A 17,009-nucleotide genomic window follows, 5' to 3' on the forward strand; every position below is an offset into this window, starting at 1 on the left:
TCAGAAATCACATATTGTCATGTCTGCTATGTTCTACTGGGCACACAGAGCTAATACTGATTCAATGTGCAGGGTACCATACGGTGTGTAAATGCCAGAAGATGAGAATCATTCATGGCCTTCTTAGAAGCTTGCTATTGCAGAATGAGAAGAGGTGAAATGTCATGGGTAAGATCATCATTAGCTAAGATTATAAAGTATTATATAGCAATATACTTACTAATGCAATGAAAGAACCATCGCCAATCTAATAGGTGATATTTAATAGGAGCATTTTAATCAAAGCAATGTTGCTATTGCTTTTTTTGTCATTAATGAAAGAAGAGATAACTGGGACCAATGCACATTGGTTATAAAAACATTTCCACAAATCAGAGTTGGTTTTGATAAAATAGTGGTGTGGCCTGTGATGGATTACTGATAGAAGTGGGCCATACAATTGGGAAGAGATCGTAAGAAACTTGTTGAAGTCTATATTAATCACTATACAGGTACCACCACTATAAACACATGTTTTTTCCATGTACATCATTTGAGATGTTTCATTAAAAAGCCAAATGGGAGTCAGTGAGGCCACCCAGAGAAGAGTACCAAATGGATGAGCTCAGCTTTCAGGAGTCACATGGATGTAAGTGTTTGAAACAAACTCCATGCACTGTTGCAGTCTGATCTCACTCTCATTTAATCCATCTTCTTTTTTGAAAAGATTTTGTGAAATTCATCTGGCCTAGCATTGATTTTTATTTTCTTCCACCAACATAAAATAAGATCATCAGGATCTTTTTTGACAAACACTAAACTTTTGTTTGCTTCAAGAAAAACAAGTTAGCCTAAAATTTCTGACAGAGAGCCTTCTTCCCAACTAACAGCTTGACTTTTAAAATGAGTCTTTTGACAAATGGCTTTTTCTCTCATTCTCAAGCTGTTACCACAAAATTTCCATCCTGGAAAAAGGAAACATTCCAAATCTTTCTTGTAGGATATCTTATGAAATATCACTCACCCTTGTTTTGTTTTTGAAGGGGTTCAGAACAAGTCTCCCCAAAATGTGTACTTCGGGCATGTGGATCATTTTGGGCTGGAGGCAATCAAGATTCAACAGGCTCAAAAAACGTTTGCCTCGCTCTTAAACTACCAAAAAGAATTTATTTCGGGAGCCTGGGCTAGAAAGAGATCTATGACCAAGAGATAACTTTTGTATCTGACTGGCCTATGTGCGTGGCAGGGGCCAGCTCTGATGACCAAACTCTTGTCAGCTTCCCATGAATCACCATCCTCTGCTGATGGCCCAGCCCCTACCCCATCCCTCAGCTCAGGATGGCGTGTAAACCCCCACTGCCTGGCTTGTCCTTGGGTCTCACTTTCTTGTGGGGCCCCTGTACATACATAATTACATTTGTTTTCTTCCTGGTAATCTGTCCTATGTGATAAGATTATTAGGTCAGTCAAAGGACCTAGAAGGAAGAAGGAAAATTTTTTCCTTTCCAACATGTTCTTTTCTTGGCATTCCTTAGCTAGGCACTGCTGGAGTGAAGACTAAAACCATTAAAAAATTCACATATTGTCTCTCATTAGAGCCACTGAAACTTGAGTGGAATTAGGAGCAGCAGATGAAGAATTTGCAACCAAGCAAAACTCTATAGCAACAAGTAATTAAAGTTGATTACAATTGTAAGACATCTACTTGGGCTTTTTTTTTTTTAATTCTTAAGACAAATTCAATATGAACGAACATCTCAAAATGTCAAGGCACATAAACTGACAGCAAATAAGAACCATTCATGTTAGGTCCAGTCATTCAAAAAATATTTTAAACTTGATAAAAAGCTGTGCTTTAAGAATCCCAACCAAGTCGGCCCCCCAGTGAAGCCCAGGGTAAATTCTAAACGTTTGTCTCTTATCTGCTTACAACCCCAGTGGATTCTCTACCTCTGATGGCGTGGTTTCCAGACTACCACAAAAACGTGTTTTACCCATATACACCCAAATTACAGCTCTAATCATGCTATTTCAACTACATCTAGCTGCATTGTTGGGTGGAAAATAAATTCTGAATTCCAAGTTGTGATGCTGAGAACCCAAGGGCTGGAACCAGCAACTGTTAGGGATTTAAATTTTACTTAGTAAAATATGACTCTAGGTTAGCACTTCCCAAATCATCCCCTCGGGAAGCCTTCCCAAAGAAGGGGGACAGGTGAAGTCTGAGCCAATGAACTTAGGAAATTGTAGGGGAGGAGAGATAATTTTCCCCTCTATCCTTCTGAGTTCTTAGTTGAGATCCTAGTAATGAAAGCCAGATTAACAAGAGAAAAACAAACTAAAGTTTATTAACATGTATACCTCATGTGTACGTGGGAGATGCCTAGGGAAAAATGAATAATGCAGCAGGCAGCCTAAACCACCAGCTTAAATACCATCTTTAGCTAAAGAAACGTGTTGTGGGGTAGGGGAGGCCAGTTACAGGGTGGTTCCTAGGAAACCCACAGTAAAAAAGGGTAACGTTAGACAGACAAGACAGTGCCTCCTCCCCTGCTAGGAGTTTCCAGTGAGTCAGATCCACCCCTCTCCTGCTGGTTCAGAAGGAAATACCGTTACACGTGGAGACTTCCTTTGTATGTGTCAATTCCCCTCTAAAAAAGGTAACTTCCATTTTCAGAGCTTCTGCGGTGCCTGCTCTTTCTCAAAATAATCAGCTGAGAACAATCGTTATATCACACAGGCATGTTTTGGGGTGGCATATTCTGCACGCCCCCTCTGCATACTACTGCCTTCCACTCCATGAAGTGGACAGTCTATGATCAGAGAACTGCAAAGGGGGTTAAAGGCAGGAAACCTTTATGGGATAAGGGCTAAAGAACAGGGAAGAGGCGGACAGAAAGTGTCTGATGGGCTGGGCCACACAGTCAACCTCACTGGAGTGAGAAGGAACAAGGGTATAAATGCAGCGCCCAGAGGCGGCTCAGCACCTGGGGTCAGGCCAGCTGGACGGACTGCAGCGCTAGGAAAGAGAAGCACGTGCAGGGGCACGAAAGTCACCTAAGATTTGGTTTGCCGACTCGCCACGCTGGGCAGAAGCAGCTCCATCTTGGTCCTGGAAACTTATTTCCACGTGTCTTAGTTCTCCTAGAAGGCCTACAGTAAAGGTAGCTGCTTTTGCTTTTTTTTAATCTGTTTACCAAAAATATTGGACTCCAGAACCCCTTTTTTCTCAGGAAGATCTATTAATAAACATTGGCATGCTGAAGGTTGTGAGGGGCTGGTGTGCCGTGGGTGCCCTGTGAAACCTTGCCTGTGCAGCCACTCCCCGGAGGGAGCTCAGGCCTTGGCGCCCGGCCTGACTGCCCCTTGGGATCATCAGAGCCGTGGTCGCCAACAGAATTCTAAGTCCCAGAAGAAGGATCATTGTTTTGCTTCCTGCCGTGCCATCCACTCATTCACGGTCATCAGCCTGCCACCAGGGCCATGTCCTGCCGTTCAGGGGCCCTTCGTCCCATAAAAAATGTTAAAATTTGTATCTTACACCACCACTGGGGTAGAATTATCCAGTCTGGATTGAAATCTAAAACAATGTATTCAACCCTAAGATGTCCTTTTTTCCTTCTGATTTTAAAAGAAAGTGAAACATTTTCATGGGCCCCTGAAAGCATCACGTGTTCTGCGTTTCCTGAGCCACTTAACGGAGAAGCCGGCCTGGGTGTGACGTCGTCAGAGGAACGCGGATCGGATGTTTCGGAAAAGCACACATCAGGCTCAGGGTGGCGCGTCAGCAACTTGTAACCAGGCGTGTAATGACCCGTCGTTGGGTTTGGTAACACAGGACCCAGAGTCATCATCCGTCTAAGGCACAGCCTCATCCGCTGGCCAGGAGGGGCAGACTCTGGAATAATAAGAATTGACATTAAATACTGAGGAGTAGGGTCCTTGTTCTGTTCTCATCAAAGTCATTTAGTTAAGTGTTCCTATCATCAATTAAAGTGAAAGGGGTGGAGATCCCAGCTACTCAAAGGGTTGTCTATGTGCCAGGAGTGCCTGAAATCTATCACCATTTGAGAACCTGTTAGAAGTGCACACTGATGGGGTATAGGACCTGCTACCCCAAAATATGGACCCTTGGCATATTGAATATTTTAACCTGGAAGAGTTGGGGAAAATGGCAGAAGAGAGAAGGTCATGTTGACCTCCCCCTTGCCTTTCACATGAGAGTTTTACGTGAAAGGTACCCTTCCAGTGCCTGGAGGACAGGAGCACCCTTATCTCTGAAGACAGAGGGACGCCAAGAAGAATCCAAGCAGGCCCCGCTAAGTGCCCCTCCATTCCCTGCAGCCGCCTCCTACTCTCTGAGTATTTCTACCTGACTCTCCACTTTTCATGAAGCCTAGTATCAAAATACTAAGGTTTAACTGTTTCTTCAGGTCTTCATTTCCGTGTGAAGGCTCCTGTATCATGCAAAACTCATATTAAATAAACTTATATGCTTTTCTCCTGTTAATCTGTCTTTGGCAGTCTAATTGTCAGACCCAGCCAGGGACCCTAGGAGAGTGGAGGGAAACTTTCTGGTCCCCTGCAAGTATCTCAGGTCCAGCCCTAGACCTAAATAAACCAGAATTTACGTTTTAATAAGAACTCCAAGTAATTCATATGCAGATTAAAGTTTGAGAGGCACTCCTAATGGATATTTTATTTAAATAACGAAGCATGAGAATTGGTGATTCCCTGTTCCAATAGAAGCCAAGGGAAGAGGGGAAGGCAGAAAACCTGCTTATCCAAGTCAGAGGGCTGTGAAGTTCATGGCGGAGCTCCAGGTGGTCAGGACAGTTCCCAAAGAGCAGGATTAGCATCACCCTCAAACCTGATGTGAAAATAGCCTTGGAAATGGTGACAGAATGTGGAGGGGTCCCAGAGACAAGACTGACCCAGGCAGTGTGTCATCATGGCGACACTGCCTACAGCTGGGACAGGTGCCACCATCAGTGCATGATGAGCCCTGCCCCCATCAAGCCTTCGGATGAGACCTCACCTCTGGCCAACACCTTGAGCACAGCCTGTGAAGGGCATTGAGGCAGAAGGCCCACCCAGGTAAGCCACAAGCAGTGTCCTGACCCAAAGGCACTTTGAGATCATAAATGTGTGTTGCTTTAAGCTGCAAAGTTGAGGTAATTCGTTACAAAGAAATAGAGCATACAGCATCCTTGGAAAGCCTCTTCTTCACAAACTTCTTAGATACTATACTGGTTTTCTAGGTCTTCCATAACCGAGTTCCACCACCTGGGTGGTTTGACGCAACAGGTGTTGATTCTCTCAGAGTTCTGGAGTCTGGATGGCTGAACTCAGTGTGTCCACATGGACATACTCTCTCTGAACCCTGAGGGGGATCTGTCCCTACCTCTTCCCACCTTCCAGTGGCTGCTGCAGTCCTTGGCATTCCGTGGCTGGCAGCTGCAATGCTCCAGTCTCTGCCTCCGCCTTCTCGTGGCTTCTCCCTACATCCCATGTCCTCACACAGTCATCCTCTGATAAGGACACAAGTCCTCCTGGAGTCCAGTATGACCTCATCTCAACATAGCTTAGTCACATGTGCAGTGACCCTATTTCCAAACAAGACTACATTCTGAGGTACCAGGGTTTCAGACTTCACATATCTTTCTTGGCAGGGGTAGGGGGATAAAATTCAACCATGACATATAAAGAGATGCCTTTGAGTACATGATGGCATTTTCTGAGTTAGACAAGCTTTATCTGTTTTGACCACAATCTTTTCACAGAGGGTAAAGGTTTGTGTGATTCCTGACCCATGATTGACTGATTAAGTAGAAAACAAAATGTGAGCATTGTCGGGGCACCAATCACTGCTAATATTGAGGTGGATTCTAAAAACCCAATGATGCACGACTGCAGAATAAGTGCTTCTTCTGTATGACCTTTGTAATATTTCCAGTTGATGTGATTATTGCTCAGTGGAAGAAGGTGGCAGGGTATGAAAACGACGGCGTTTTGCTTTTACCACTAATGTGACCAATAGAAGAGCTAGGAAGTTTATGGATGTGAAAGATGGCAGTAGGCGAAGAGGAAATAAAATGTTTGGTACGGTATCCAGCTGAGTGGTTTTATAATGGTAACTGGACCTTCCATTTAGGTAATGCCCCACCATCTACATTTATGTTTTCTCCCTGGAAATGTGCCTTTTACCTAGTGGGCACTCAACATGCGCCAGTGAATCGATCAGCCTAACACTAGGGGCACAGAGCCGCGCAGGCAGGAAATATGCTTGGCAGCTGTTACCTTGGTTTTCAGATGAGTGAGCAGAGGCCTCGGGGACACTGTTTCTCAGTGTCATAGAAATGACCTGCTCAAGGTCATTTCCAGGTATTAAAACCAGATTGTCTGATTCCTGGTCTAGTACCTTCGTCCTTTAAATTAATGCACAAAAAAACAAAAACAGAAAAAAAGGTGTGTCAATGTGGGGGTGAAGCAGAGGTAGGTTAACGTAAGCCATGAAGAAGAGAGAGAGACGGAAGTGTGGGTTCAGCCTCTCAGAAAAGGGCCAGGCACACGGTGGAGGGGCTACAACCTACCCTTCCCTCTTCTTCCTCCCCGTAAGGCGCAGGTTAGAACAGGACTTAGGCAGGAATCCTCTGGAACCTGAAGCCCTTTCTGAGTGTTACAATAGTAACAGGCAGGCCAAGAACGAAATGGAGTCAAGAATCTCAATTAGCCTTCGATTAGTCAATGCCAAAACTGCACTGTTACCTGCCAGGCAAGCACCTTGGTGCCTAAGCCAGGACCAAGGAGGATCTCTGTAAGATGGGTCATCATCAAGTTCCAGTTTCCTCAACAACTCTGCTTTACTGACTTTATCCATTTTTTTCTGAACATTAAAGACCCCACCCCCACCCCCAGAGAAGTCCATTGATTACCCAAAGCATAGAGCACAGATCTGCTCAAGCTCACACAGCTGAGATGGGAAGAGCCATGGACTGGTCATCAGAGGATTGGGCTTTGGTTTCTGGTCTTTCTCTAAGTAGCTGATCATCTTGACCAACTTTAGCCATGGCCTAAAGGGCTCTGGTTTCTTATATAAAATGAGATGAACTGAACATGGTAGTATATCACACCTATGACCCTTGCCACCCAGCCAGCTACCCAACTATCTTATGTCTGCTTATGGGCACTGATGGATGTGTTTGAATGGTATGATTTAATTCGACTTGTTCTTTTCTCCTTGGTATTTCTCTGAATTGTTTCAATGTTTAATAATTAATAACTGTTATTTGTCAGATACCCTGCGATTTCTAAACACCATATGGAATTTAAAAAACAAAACCAACAATCAAACAACAGAAACAGACTCATAAATGTAAAGCACAGACCGATGGCTGCCATAGCGAAGAGAGGATGGGTAAAATAGGTGAAGGGGATAAAGAGGTACAAACTTCCAATTATAAAATACATGGGGAATATAGTCACTAACATTGTACAGCCTCACAGGGTTTGTGCTTCAAGTCCCTTTTACTTTAATCTTTCCCTAACTGCCTACTCCAACTGCACTGGATTAACAGTTGACTTGATAAATGACTAATTGTTAGGTTAGGTTTATCTTGTTATTAACTATCAGTAGACATCCATTCTGATATAAGCTTATGCAAGGAGAAATATTTCTTGTTATCATATCAACAGTATTGCTTCTATTCTTAAATGTATCAGTCCAGTGTTATAATAAGAATTAGTTCCATTATTGGAAAGTAAGATGAATGTGTTGTTGAACTTGAACATTTTAATTAGTGGCTGCTCTTAGGCTGACCACAGTCTTGTTTATACTTACTCTCTACAGAAGAGTGTACTCTGGGTCTAAAAAGCTGTACCTTTTAGAATGTGATGAAAATTGCATAAGAATTACTTGTTTTTTTAGGTGAATTTAAAGTTGAACTGAGGTTAACTTCTGAACAACCAGCTACTGCCAAGCACCTACCTTGTTGCCTACAACTATCCTCTGCCTACAAATCTCCTCACTTTTGGGCCACGTAAATGAGTTCACTCTACCAAACTAGTCACAGAGAAGTGATTTAGGGGTGTTCTCACTTGGATGTAGATGCTTGAATGTGTCATTTTATTGAAAATGAATAGAAAGGCTGTGCCAACCCTATGTGTTTGTGGAGGCAGTAAACTCATCAAGGCATTTCCAGTGCCTTCTTGCTTTAATTATTAAGCTGCATTAACAAGTTAGGTTTTCAGTGAATCCAGGCAGCTACCAGTCAATCGGAATTTATACATTTAAAGTAACATAGTTATAAGCAATAAGGTTATTTATTGGATTTATTAAGTTATTTTTCTTTGCTCATTATTGATTTGTTGAACCAATAAATAGAGTGAGTGACATGAGTATTAGGCCTTAGGTCTGTTCTTTGTGGTTAGGAATGGCTCATATTTGTTTGCATATTGATACAAGCTTATACAAGGAGAAATATTTATTGTTATCATGTTAACAGTATTGCTTCTATTCTTAAACATGTCAGTCCATTAATCATTGTTGAATAGAGATTGGATGGTTGTTAATTACTCAACTAGGTATGGGAAATAAGATACTTCAGAATATAATAACTAAATATAACTATATTTAAATGCATAATAAAATAAGAAGTAATCCTTTTATTTTGGGGATAATGAAAGAGGTGAATAAGTTTTCATTCATTTTTTTTCTCAAGGGATGAAGGACTTGGGTGTTTTAAATATTTTGGGCTTGAAGGGTAGAAGTGCCTTGAGATTTCTAGTTGAAATATGATAATGTTATAATCAGTAAGATAATAGTAACAAACCATGTTGGTGTATCCAGCTGTGACATGTCATTAAGGGGAATTTTAAACTCTTGATCTTTAAAGTAAAGGATTAATGCTATTAGCTTCTTAATGATATTAGAGTTGACTTGATAAATGACTAATTGTTAGGTTATGTTTACTTGTTATTAACTATCAGTAGACATCCATTCTGATATAAGCTTATGCAAGGAGAAATAGATGGAGATCATTTTTCAAAATATTTCAGTGGAACTAATACAAAGACAATTGGTATGAAACTGGTTTGACCCACATGTTTCTGAACATTGTCCATGGCGTAAGCCTGGTAGGGTGGATATCAGGGTTGTTTGGTTGAGTTGATGGGAATAGCATCTGTCTTTAGATCTAAGAAAGGAACAGCTTGTGAATTTAAGACATCTTCTGATGAGATTAATATTCAGATTGTGGTCTCCACAGGCAGGACCACTGGGTGGTCAGCTTCTGGTATTCACAATTCCCCCGGCTTTAGGTCTCATGTAGGAAGGAGAGAGGAAGCGAAGCTTAAGTCTTCATAGCTGGTACACTTATAGCTTCTGTATCACAGGTGACCTATGGGCTTAATAGTCAAGGAAAGCTTGTTGATTCCATCTATTATATAAAGAATTTGTAGCGGTGGGAGGGCAATTAGGATTAAGATGATGACTCATAGGATGGTTCAGACCATTTCTACTTGTGTGTCTATAGTGCTTGGTTATTAACGTTAATGAAGTAATATAAAGAACTAGTGAGCTGTAGGAAAACAATTATTAGTGTATGATCACAGAAATGTAGACGTTCTTCTACAATGGGGGATGCGGCATCTTGAAAGCCTAGTTGGAAGGGATGTGCCATGGAAATATAAAGGACTTGAATCTATAACTTAACCTCAATAAAGTTATGTAATTTATGCTAATATCTTGTTTACTGAGAAAGACATAATAATTGTTAAGATGTTGGCTTGAAACCAGTTTTAGAGGGTTTAATTCCTTCCTTTATTATTTGGAGTTTACATAAATAAGTTCTTCAAATGTCTCATGTGCTGGGGGTGGTCTGAGTATCCATGTAGTCATTGGAGATTAATGTTAATTAGTTCTATTATCACTTCTCATTTAAGAGGTAAGTCTTCCCAAATTAGGAAAATTATTAATGCTAATGCTGTTGAGGATCCTCTGGGTGAGACAGTGCTTCATGTTGTATATGTCCCTGGGCAGTCGGAGTAGCACCATGGTACCCGCGAGAAGCCAAAGAAGTGCTCTGGGAGGAAAGCTGCCTTGATGCCGACAGGTCACATTTGTGTAAGTCGTTCGGATATACCTCCGTCCGTTGACCCCCAGATCCTTTGACTCCAGATAAATACAGTTTTCACTGATTTGTCTTCGCTAACGCCTTCCGAACAAAGAGGCCCCGTGACTTCTCGGGCCGCCATTCCGCCAGCAGCCTCTGTCATCAAGTGCTGGATACCGAGGAGGGCCTGACCCACATCTCTCTTATTCTTTGTGTGCAGCGTGATTTGCTATATTGCAGGGTTTGCTTTTGGAGTTGAAACCAAAAAAAAAAAAGGAACAAAGACGTGAAGAAGCACATTTTTAGTACACAGTTGGCACCTAAATTTGAGGGACATGAGCCGGCTGTGACTAAAATATAACAGATGGGCAGCCCAGACAGGCCGAGCGCTAGGGCACACCTCAGGGGCTTGGTTGGTTGTCATGTTCACTAGGAGAACATTTGTGAGCTTCGTTACATAAACGACTCAGAGTTATTACGTGTCTCTTACCAACCAGTATAAAATAATATTTACAGAGATTACAGGCCTTGAGCAACAGGCTTCATTCAAGAAAAGCACATACGAAGCAGAAGCTACACACTTTCACCTAGTAGTTTGACTTCTAGGAAATTTTCCTGAGGAAATCATCAGATGCTCAAACTGCATGGTCAAGTGAGTTTAATTCCTTATTATTTCATCAGTTCAGTTTTCAAACATTAAATATTTTACAACGGAGAGTTGATTGGCTTCCTCATACTGCAGAATAGTGTGCTGTCACTAGAAATAATTACCACAAGGGGAAAATGTTTGCAATAGAATTAATGTGTTAGATTTCTAGAGCTGTCATAACAAATTACTGCAGCTGGGAGGCTTTAAGTGACAGATTCATTTGTCATGCTTGTGGAGGCTAGAAGCCCCGAATCAAGGTGTGGGCAGGACTGCGCTCCCACCAAGGCTCCCGGGGAGAATCCTGCCTCGCCTCTGTCGGCTGCTGGCAGCTCTGGCTGCTGGTGGCCACGGCTGCTGGTGGCTCCAGCCACTCGCTGGCTTGAAGCTACAAGGCCCTGATCCCTGCCTCTGTGTTCACATGGCCCCTCCCTGGGTGTCTCGGTGCCTTCCCGCTTCTTAAGGACACCTGCCACTGGGTTCAGGACCCACCCTAAATTCAAGGGGCAATTATCTTGAGATCCTTAAATGAATTACACTGGCAGAGTTCCTTTTTCCATATAAAGTCACATTCACGGGTCTTCTGGGAGGTACAATTCAACTTACTGCAATTAGTCAGAAAGGTGGTATATAAATTTTGTACAGTCCTCCCAGAATTGGGGAATCAAAATGAGTGTGAAAAGACCCTGCTGCTACCTCCATAGACAGAATTTCAAAGGGAATGAAGGAGTTCTGGAGGCCAGAAGCGCTCGGCAAGGCCTCAGCAGGCTTGGGTGCCTCTGGAGGCTCTGAGCAGTGGTCTGTCCGTGCCCTTCTCTGAGCTCCTGGCTGCCTGGCAGTTCGTGGCATTCGTGGCCTGTAGGCACAAAACTCCAATTTCTGCCTCCACCATCGTATGGACTTCTTCCGTCTATTTTCCCCTCTTATAAGAATACCGATCATGGGATTCGGGCTCCCCTACTCCGGGATGACCTCATTTTAACTAATTACACCTTGCAAAGACCCTAGCTCCAAATGAAATCACATTCTGGGGTTCTTGGAAGATGTAAATTTGTGGGGACATTATTCAACCCAGGACTGCAGGCATGGGGTCGTGGTGAGTCAGAGCAGTGTGGCTGCATGGGGCGGAGGTCAGGGTGGCGAGGGAAGCTGGGGAGAAGGGAGATCTGGAGGAGGGCGGGGTGTGACGCAGGATGCCCCCGGGCTGAGCAAGAGTCACAGGGACCACTCGGAACGGGACTGTGTGCACTCCGGGCCCAGGCCAAAGGATCCCCAGGAGAGAGGGGAGCCGAGGGTATTTCTGAAGAGCCCTGAGTGGAAGAACCGACTGCGAGTGTACGAAGCCACAGGACACAAGGCGACCCAGTCCCTAAGAACGGTTCAGCCCCCCTCTGCTCCAGGTCAAGGGGTGAGAACAGGTAACCACGCCCATCCCCATTGCAGGTTCCGCCCCACCCGCGTCTGAGGTGGGAGAGAAAAGGCGACCCTCAGCTTGGAATCAGGACTGTGTCATAGGACCTAAGTGAAGAGTGTACATTGCATATAACATGCAAATACCACATAAGTGGCATTATTCTCATTAAATGCATAAATCTCTCTGAAGCCTAAAATTAATTAGAGTTTTTTTTACCTGCGAGTGATCAGAAAGGAAGGGAGTGGGCAGCCAGCATTCTCATTCTTGGTTAAAGGAAGATTTCCACAACAGATTTTTAAAAGGAACTCAAGAGACAAACGTATGTGATGGGACTTTGTGTGCATTTTATGTAATTATTAATTTAATGCCTCCTTTTAAATTGCAATGCATTTTCTTGAAAATGCGAGTTTTGCTACCACCAACGCTAACACCTGAAGTTGAGAGCAGAAGGTCCCTCACCTGACAGGAGGCTGGAGCGCAAAGCAGGAGCCACACCCGCCGTCTGAGCAGCAGGCATGATGGCCCCCCCAGATCCTGGCCCAGGCAGGCAACAGAGAGAAACGCAGGGCAAAGCAGACAAGAGGAGAGGAAGGCGAGGTGGGGGTTGTAGGCAGGCAGGCAGCCATCGCAGCCACCGTGCAGAGCTCTGCCTTTGACAAAGAACAGCAGCGGGGTCTGTGCTGTACCCACAGACGACACACATTTCCCGATTTACCCGCGACCTAGTTACCCCAGCCCCGGGGGAACCCCACCGCAAACACCCAGAGCCTGCTGGGCAGATTCTGCCACCTGGCGCTTTCCCGCCCAGAGCGCCCTGGAGCCCCGCGCCCAAGGAGACATTAGGTTTCCTTCTCTCCCCTCCACTTCACCCTGAAGCCATTCCCTCCACCTCACCCCGCTTTAGGGAAAAATCAGGCTTGCACATCTTATCTGTTTATTAATGTTGTTTTTCCTTCGGAGGTAGGTTTTGTTTAGGGATGCCAGTTTTCTGTTGAGTGACAGCCAAGGGTTGTCTATTTGGATATCCTGAGAAAGAAGGCTAAGGTCACAGGCAAAGGAAAACTTGGAGTGCACCCAATTCCTCATCTCATTTCATAAGCTGAGAACTCCAGGCTTTTTTCAGTCTGGGGGGAAGAGAACAGGCAGGCTGCCTTGGGAGTGTTTTACAGGGTGCTTTGGGTAAAACGGCTCCCCACCCCTACCTGCACGGAGTCTCCGCAGCAGATTCCGAGAACCAAGCCCCCCAGATTGGCTTATGGAGGCTCAGGCATGTCTGTCACGGGACTGCTGGGTGGGCGTGCAGTGCCTTTGTAAGAAGCCAGAACTGGCAGTGGCCAGTGGCCCAAGAGGTCCTTGAAGTCAACAGGTTGGCCAGCATCCTTTTTGCTTAATATCTACTGAGAGAACCTCAAACCCATTGATAACTTACCTAAAGATTTTATTGTGCTTTTGTCTGCCCACCCCATCCCCTTTTTTGTTCTGTTTTAGAGAAGAGGGACCTGAGTTCAGAAAGCTGAGATATAAGACCTGCGTTTTGCCTCTTACAACAATGGGCCAAGTTTTCTAAGCTATGTTTTCCTCACTGGTCAAATTGGGATAGTGGCAGTAGTGACCCAATAGTGTTACTTTAAGGGTTAAATGGTGGGGTGCACGTAGAGCGCCCGGCTGGTTTGCAGTGTTCAATAAATAACAGCTATTCAGTGATTTGATTGGGTGGTTGCAGCCGACAGAATGATGGTCCCCCAAATATGTCCACATGCTCACCCCCAGAATCTGTAACGATGTTACCTTACAGGGTAAAAGGGATTTTGCAGATGTGGTTAAATTAAAGATCATGAGATAAAAGCACCCTGAAATACGTGGGTGGGCCCAGGGTAATCACAAGCTTCCTTGCAAAATGGGTGCAGAAGGGTCAGAGTAAAGGCCAGGTGACCACGGAGGAAAGAGCTAGAGTTTTGCACTTTGAAGACAGAGAGAGGGGCCCCAAGCCAGGGAATGAAGGCAATCTCTAAAAGCTGGAAAAGCCAAGGAAATGAATTCTCCCCAGAGCCTCCGGAAGGATCACAGCTCTGCTTATGCCTTGAATTTGCCCCCGGAGACCCATTTTGAACTTCTAATCTTCAGAACTATAAATGCATCTGTGTTGCTTTAAACCACTAAGTTTGTGCTCCAGGAGCAATTGGAAACTAACATGATTTTTAATACCAAAGTTCTCCCAGCGCGGCTGGCCCTGTGACATTGGTTCAGGATCTTTTTATAAAAGGAATTTCCTTCTAGTCACCAGACTAAGTGTTCAGTCACAACAAACCTACAGAACAAAACAACAAAGGACAGGGGTAGAGGGAAGCTCAGCTCACTGCAACCCTGACTTCTAAGATAATAGAAAATAAATGTTTGATACTTTGCCTAATTTGGATTGCAGAAGGAGAAATGCTAATGCAACTTACTACCAAGACAAGAAAATACTGGAACCAACACACATTAGGACCAACCACACACCCCACCTGACATTATAAGGGCACAAGAACACAGGAAGGGGCTGGACAAGGCTGAGCTAGGCAAGCAGGAAATCAGCTCCGAGGCCCGCCCAGGGCTGAGGCAGAAGACCTTACAAGTGGAGCGCAGAGATGAGGGTAGGTAGAAAGGGAGAAGAAAGGACAGAAAGGGCATGGCTTTGGGATAAATATGCAAATTCAAGCATGCGTGGGTTTGAGAAACCTGAGGGTCTCAGCCTTAGGGCTTCTCTCATTGACCGCCTGCTGTGCCATGTCAATAAATAGGGTTGGCAAAGCCATCAGAAGGAGCAGGTTTGGGTGGGTCCCCTTCTCTGCCCATGGCCACCTCTGGGAAGATGGATTCTTAGGCTGGGGAGTCCACTCCTTTGGCAGGATGAGCTGCTGATGCTCTCAGGACTGGAGTATCCACAAGAAACCAGAGAGATAGCAGAAACTACCTGCTGTTCTGATGAGATGGCTCTAGCCAGTGAATGCAGGAGGTGGAGGGTTACATCTGGGACTCTTCTCTCAGAGTTCCCAGGGTGGGTGGAGGTTATAATTTCTGTGATGTGTCTAATGCCGTGGGACCCGTCCTTGCTTACCTGTCTGCACATGACCCTGGCGACTCCCTGCAGTTCACTGCCTGACCCCAGTTAGAGATTTCATGTGCTGCTTGCCCCCGAGGCCATGGCTGCTTCCATGGCAACCATGATTGGGCCCTCGGCCATGCAGCACTATGTGCAGGCCACTTGCCATGGGCAGCAGCTAGGGAAACTGCAGGGCATAGCAATGTTGGGCTGCCGCTGTGGGCAAGTCTAACCAGTCAGCTCCAGAGAGACACTAGGAAGCACCAGTTCCCACCATGTGCTAAGCCCCTTGTGTCCCAAGCCCCTGAGCTCACCCACCCAGCCCCCATCCCTGCCCTCTGTAGCTGCAGCCACGGCCAAAGCCCCTACGGGCTTCTCCCACCCACCCCACTCACACTCATCCTCCCCTTGGTTCAAATCTGCTCTTCTCATAAAACAGAGCTCTTCACACAGGATGGGCAAGTAAGATGGAAAAATCCTCAGCTTTGCCTTCCTCGGGTTGCCTAAGCACCGGATGTATCACAGTCCAGGGAAACAGAAGACAGATGTTGAGGAAAGAAAACAGGGCAAGAAGGGAAGAGTCAGCGCAGAAAATTCAGAGTTGATCAACCTGGGTGTCATCTTAAAAGGCCAGAACTCTGCCTCTGCGGCGCAGAACATTCTGTAGGTGGCCCCTACCTTGCCCCGTCCCACTTCTGGGCCACAAACGCCCCATAGTCAGAGGAAGTCAGACTACATATTGCAAAATGAGTATAAAATTAATCTTATGATCAAAACTAAATTTCTTGCTGCCATCTGCAAAGGAAAATAACAGAAAACAAAATCCCCCAGGAAGCCGCCCCGAACTTGAGGAGGATTTTCAGGCAGAGGCAGCCCCAAAGGGGAGCCCGGCTGTGCAGCTTTCCGTGCACAATACTCTGGGCAAGGGAGGAACAGGCCAAGCCTCACTGAGACTTTCGAGGGATGGAAAATAAGGAAGAACATTAAATATTTGAACTCTGGGCAACCTTTCATCCAAGCTGTGAAGAGATGAGAAAGGTAAATGCAGTCCCTCCACAGAGCATCACTTGTCCCAGGGGCACCCAGTAATGCACCGCTGTTATGCTTGTCGACATTGCTGATGATTTCCTAATAAAAACGTCACTCCAGGTAGGTTGGTTCTGGTCACACCTGCCTCTGGAAAGGGGACAAAGTCATTCTGCTGCCGGCCTCCAAATGGCAGGATGACATTTTTATAGAGAAGTTTGCTGCTGTTTTTGTCTTACGTGGGGATTGCTATAGAGATGGAAGCTGGGAGGTGATATTGAGGACAGATATGTGCTGTTCAAAGGAAAGCCAGCAGGTCTCTGGTTAACAGAAAATTACTTACCTGAATTCTGGCCTAAGGGAACTAGATCATATCTCTTCTAGAAACAGCCTCAGCTGCCTGTACAGAGTGTGTGGGTCCTGCGCTCTCTGTCGGTACCTTTTATGAAGTCTCCTCTGCTGCCAACTGCCAGATTCCCTGCTAAGAGTGTTTCTCTTCCTGCTGGCTTGCTACCACCCAGGGAAGCTGTGCTTAGAGGGGCCTCGGCTGAGCCAGGGCACGGTCACTGTCCTCAGGGACGGTGCTGGTTCTCATGATCCCGATGAACGCATTCACAGAACAAACACACTGCCTTTGCCAGATGCACTACCCAGCAGACTCCCACCCCAGGACCTGTGATAATTGCTAAGCAAATATTCGAGGTTTCAGGACCAGTGTTTGTTTATTATTCTTCTCTGGCTCTAGAAGTG

The sequence above is a fragment of the Manis javanica genome, chromosome 12 (genome assembly GCF_040802235.1).
Source record: "Manis javanica isolate MJ-LG chromosome 12, MJ_LKY, whole genome shotgun sequence".
Taxonomy (NCBI): Eukaryota; Metazoa; Chordata; class Mammalia; order Pholidota; family Manidae; genus Manis; species Manis javanica.